This window comes from Malus sylvestris, chromosome 1, assembly GCF_916048215.2.
Source record: "Malus sylvestris chromosome 1, drMalSylv7.2, whole genome shotgun sequence".
Taxonomy (NCBI): domain Eukaryota; kingdom Viridiplantae; phylum Streptophyta; class Magnoliopsida; order Rosales; family Rosaceae; genus Malus; species Malus sylvestris.
Window position 1 is genome coordinate 23810570 of NC_062260.1, and position 6403 is coordinate 23816972.

The window sequence follows — 6403 nt, forward strand, 5'->3', positions numbered from 1 at the left end:
ACGGCTTTAGTTTTAATTCAAATTTTGTAGAGATGATTTTTACAGAGTAATTTTCAATGTCAACTGTTCTTATCATAAGTACAAAGTTTTATAATTCGAACACTAAATTTTTTGAATAGAATATCTTACTCATTCTTGAGTAGCCAACATTATTCTTATTCGTTATATGTATGTTTTAATTTAGTTACAACAAGTAGGTGTTTTATATAATTTTGTGGCAGGTGTAGGGAACTGATGGACGTGGAGACTGATACCTGTCTACTACTTGTCTGCGGTCTCTTATGCAACAAGATATTGGCACAATCATAACAACATCACGTAAAACCTGCTTTGTATGGCTGGATGTCAAGATAAAAAACTGGCCTTTTGGGGACGTTTTGCTTTTGGAGTAGGGTCTATAATTAAAAGGCAATTTTTAGTATTATTTATCTCACTTTCTTATAATTTTAGGACGGGAAATGTTATTCTCAAATTTATTTTTATTTTTCACATATTTTTTTTAATTTTTGATTGTTGAATTACATAATTCGAAGAAGATCATGATAAAAAATTACAAAGTGTGCAAAATAAAATAAGTGTATAAATAACACTTTCTTTTAGAATATCCATCATCCACTGCCACTATCCCACTCCCACATCACACATAGAAAAACAAAAGACAAAAACCATGTGAAATAGTTAGAGGATTGTAATCGAAGATAGATTAGTCTGGTTTTATTTTAAGGAAAACTAATGAAAAGAGCTTGAAAACTTTGAGTTTTAATGATAAGGACAAAATAAAGGGTAAAGTGAATAGTACCAGATTTGACTTTTTAGTGTAAAAATGTGGTTTTTCGTTAAAGTGAACAGTACCGTGGGCTTTTCGTTAAAACTTCCTTTATTTTAATTTTATATGTTATAATATGAGTGCATTATTTGTTGATTAATTATAACACATGTTATGCACATATTCTTTGTTCAATATATAATTAGTGTTTTCGTAGAGCGTAGGGAAGCTGGTGAACGAGAAAGGGTAGGGGAAGAAAGGAGAAGAGTACGACAGGAGAAGAAATGTGAAACTTTAACGTTTGCTAAGTCTTAAGGTTTTTCCTTTGTCTTTTTTTTTTGTCTTCTCAATGTTATTTGGTTTTTTAGTTCTTTTTAATTGAATAAAAATTCATATAGTTTTAAATGATATGATTGTCCACCTAAAATGTCACTTAAGATAGTTTGACATTATAGTACGAATATAAGGTAAAAGTAACGTTTTCCTATTTTAAAACTGAGATTTAAGTACTATTAAATTAAATGTAGTCTAAACATTAATTTAGGAGGAGGCGAATCAGTAGGAAGAATTGTGCCTATCACTGTATCACATATAATTGACTCTTTTTACCAGATGCTGACTATTTGATCAGACACATTGCCTATTGTCTAAGCCCCATGTTCGATGGATCGGATTGAAAATACATGTTTTCAATTTCCATAAAAAAAAATTTCGGAAATGCATATCAGTTTTAATTTCGGTATTTCATACATTCATACCGAATTCGGTATTATCATAATCGAATTATTTTGAAATTTTAAAATTATTGGAGTTGTATGTGTTGACTGATATACACATAAGCAACATACCACATTAGCAAGGTTGTTATCCACATCAGCTAATCTGTCAGTTAGACAGTTAGGGTTGTAGGAAGCTATAAGGTGGTTATTAGTTTGTTAGAAACTTACCAAGAAAGAAAAGAGCATGTATAAATAGAGAGCCTCTCTCTCAGACTTGTATCGAATTCATTCTGCAATATAAAAATCCTTATTCATTCTCTCTCTCGCTCTTTGTCTCTCTCTCTCTCTCTCTCTCTCTCTACTTCTTTACAACTTGATATTACTTTGCTCTTCTTCTTCGATTCATAGTGTAGTGTTAAAATGTGTACTTCATGCATTTCAAGTAAAATGTGTAGGCAACCTTTTCCTGTAAAACAAAGTAGTGCTACTTTTATGTTTGAAATAGTACATTCAGATGTATGGGGCCTTCTCCAAAAGTATCAATTGAAGGATATAGATATTACATCAGTTTTATTCATGAGTATTTAAGGTTCTTGTGGATATTTCCCTTAGTCAATAAATCTGAAGCAGTTTCTGCATTTATAAAGTTTCATGCTTTTGTATCCAATCAATTCAACACTGATATTAAATGTTTGCAAACTGATGGAGGAGGAGAGTATATGAATAAAGTGTTTGTTACATTTCTAGAATCAAAAGGGATTGTTCATAGAATATCATGTCCATACACTCCTCAACAGAATAACATTTCTGAGAGGAAACACAGACATTTGGTAGAAATAGCATTGACTTTAATGTCTGAAGCAAATATGTCTCCATATTTATGGTATCATGCTTGTTTATATGCAGCGTTTTTAATCAATAGAATGCCAAGCAAAGTGTTACAAATGAAGTCTCCATATCAAATGTTGTTTGACAAGGTTCCTGATATTCAAAGCTTAAAAGTATTTGGAACTGCAGTATATCTATTTCTTAGGCCTTATAATGCCAATAAGCTACATGCAAGGTTTGTTCAATGTGTTTTCCTTGGTTATGCTCTAGGGTATAAGGGGGTTGTATGCTACAATGTTGAAACAAGGAAAATGATTTTATAAAGGCATGTAATTCAGGATGAATTAGTATTTCCATATAAAATCTTGCACAATACTAAGTTAAGTGAAAGTTCAAAGACTTCGTGTACTACTCAAAGGCCTATTGTAGTTCAGGTTCCTATTGAGAATGTTATAACATGTCAGAATATTCATAGGGAAAATAATGGTGAGGCTATACATGATGTGCCACTCTATATATCAAATCATAGTGTTCATTCTGCTGAAAGATCAAGTTCATTGAATGCAGCATTAGTTTTTGAATCCATATCACTGTCACAGGGTATCTCTTCAACTCCAGATTCCTATCCCATCACTCTTAGCTCTATTGGTGTACCACAAATGTTGCCTGTCCACAATGACACACAGCTTGAGGTAATTTTACCTTTCGCATCTCATATATCATCTAATCTTGGTGAATTAAGTAATGCTTCTATTCATCCACAAATGAGTTATAAGGGATATTTAGCTACATTGTCTGAACTTCAATCACTTCAATTAGCTGAAGACACTTACTTTGGTGGAGGTTTTTCCTTTTTGGTTGTTAATAGTGATGCTGCTGAACCATCAACATTTAGAAAAGCTGCTACAATACCACAGTGGCAAAGTGCAATGCAAGAAGAGTATAACTCTCTTAGGGCTCAAGGAACTTGGGAATTAGTATCACCACCTAGTGACATGTCTATTATTAACAGCAAATGGGTATACAAAATAAAAAAGAATCCAGATGTCACAGTTTCAAGGTACAAAGCACGGTTGGTGGCACAAGGTTTTTCCCAGAAGTAAGGTGTTGATTATTTAGAAACCTTTAGTCCAGTTGTGAGACATACCACAGTTCGAATTGTCCTACCATTGGCTACCATTAACCATTGGGATTTAAGACAGCTTGATATAAAAAATGCATTCTTGCATGGTGAATTGCAAGAAGATATATACATGAAACAACCTTAGGGATTTGTGGATGTAACTAAGCCAACACATGTCTGCAAACTGATTAAATCTCTCTATGTGCTTAAACAGGCTCCAAGAGCTTGGAACTTTAAGTTTACAAGCTATCTACCTGAATAGGATTTAAATCTTCAACATCTTTATTTGTCAAAAAGTGTGAAAATGACATGGTCATACTACTTCTCTATGTAGATAACATTATCATTATTAGTTCCAATTCTAGTAAAGTTCAAAGGATAATCACAGAACTGTCTGAGGTGTTTGAGCTTAAAGATATGGGCAGATTGACATATTTTCTTGGTTTGCAAATCAATTATAAATCCAATGGAGATATTTGTGTTAATCAGTCTAAGTATGTCAAAGATCTTCTTCACAAAGCTGGTATGGACTCCTGTAAACCAACATCAACACCATGCAAAACTCATAATCCTTTAATTCTCAAAGAAGGAGATCCATTATCAGATCCCACTTTATATAGATGTATTGTTGGATCACTGCAATATCTAACCTTTAAAAGGCCAGATATTGCATATGCAGTAAACACTGTATGTCAATTCATGGCTAAACCAATTGAGGTTCATTTTGGGGTAGTTAAAAGGATATTAAGGTTTTAAAAGGAACTATGCATCATGGAATCACATTCTCAGCTAATACAGAAGTGGGGATTAATGCATTCAGTGATGCAGACTTAAATAATAGAAGGTCTGTCACTGGATATGTAATCTATATTGGATGCAATCCAGTTTCTTAGCAATCAAAGAAACAAGACTCTGTGTCAAGAAGTTCCACAGAAACTGAATATAAGGCCTTAGCTCATACAGCTGCTGATATAGCATTGATCAGAAGTGTGCTAAAAGATATGGCTATAGTATTGAATTCTTCCCCTGTGATCTATTGTGACAACAAATCGGCCATTGCTATAAGTGCAAATCCAGTGTTTCACTCCACGATTTGTCAGTTAGATAGTTAGGGTTGTAAGAAGCTATAAGGTGGTTATTAGTTTGTTAGAAACTTACCAAGAAAGAAAAGAGCATGTATAAATAGAGAGCCTCTCTCTCAGACTTGTATTGAATTCATTCTGCAATATACAAATCCTTATTCATTCTCTCTCTCTCTCTCTCTCTCTCTCTCTCTCTCTCTCTCTACTTCTTTATAACTTGATAGTACTTTGCTCTTCTTCTTCGATTCATAGTGTAGTGTTAATAGTATGACTTCATTAATACCAAGGTAAAAATAATGTCATTTCCATGGCTCTCTCTCCAATATATAAATTTTTTTTATAGTTCTCAAACTCTCACATTTGTATGTAATATATTCAAGAGAGTTGTAATTGAAAAAAATATTTACATATTTGAGTATATTGTATTACAAACCCAAAGTCCATAAGTACATATTAAGTGTATGTAATAGAGTAATGAAAGTTTCGGAATTTCAGATCAGATTTGAAATATTAAGTACATTCCAATTTCTATCCATTTTCTTCAGATTGTTTTCTTTTTGGATTTCAGAATTTCGATTTTGAATTTGAATCAGATGGAATATTTTAGATTGTTTCGCCTCAAAATCAGTTGGAATCGAATATTCCTATCCAAGTTGCACCCGCAATGCCTATAGAAAATTGCAATTTTTTTTATTGTTACAAATGAGTGTTGAGAAACTTTTTTTTTGTTATGGAAGTAGTGTTTCGAACCGCACTTCTTTCCTTTATAAACTATTTGATTTAATTGGAGTACTTAGTACTACGGTCTGGTGGTATTCTGCTTCACTTAGAAGTGAGAGATTTTAGGTTCGAATCTCGTGGATGACAAATTTGATACCAAATTAAGTTACCCATTATGTAGCATAACCAATTTTAAAAAAAAAAAATTGGAGTAACTATTCTATGGAAAACAAATTGAAACGAAAATGTGCCTTAAATTATTCTCTTAAAAAGCTAAACGAAGCTCCCCCACCCGAAAAATTTCTCCACTGGCCAGAGCCTAGAATCATAGTGCATGGACGATCTTAATTAGATTCAATTCAAATATATCTATGGTTTTTTTGGTAGTGCTATTCACATACCAATTTTTATCTCTTACATATTCTTGTTAATAATATTCATTGACAGTCTTCAATTCATTCGATTCGACGATCGAAAATGAAAAGGGGTGTGTGAGAGACAAAAATTAGTGTGTGGATAGCACCACCTTTTCTTTGTTGAGTGCATTTTTCTTACCCCTCTAAAGTGAGAGTGATACTCATTCTTTTATTGATTATCGTTACGTTAGTTTAAATTTCAAAATTTATGTCTTAAATCAATTAAACAATAACTTAACGAGGTCAATGAGGAAGTGAGCACCACCCCACTTGAAGGAGGAGCAAAGTTGCCCTCTTTTCTGTGTTATATCTCTTCTGACATTGGCTTTGCTTTAGAGGATGTTCTCTGGTGTGATGAACCTTAAAGAAAGCACCCTAATACCTAGGACGTTCCTTTATAAATTCCTCCCTCAGATACGGACTACATGAAAAAAAAAGGTTGATGAAGTTAGCTGTAGATTTGGTATTGATGCCAACGCATGCATCTTATGTGGAGGGTGCCCTTGGCTTTGTGCTCGTATTCGACTCTTCCTGCGATTGACCTCTCTTTTGGTTTACATTGTTCATGCAGAATATTTACTTGCTAGGATATGCATATAAAGCTGGAGACGAAGTTTAACTATTCTCCCCCTTTATAAATAGTCGATAGTCTCCCCTATACATAGGGCTTAACTCATCAAATATTGAACATGTGACTTTGTACTTTGTTATATATTTAAAAGCGATTTAATAATTGCCGATTTTAGTTA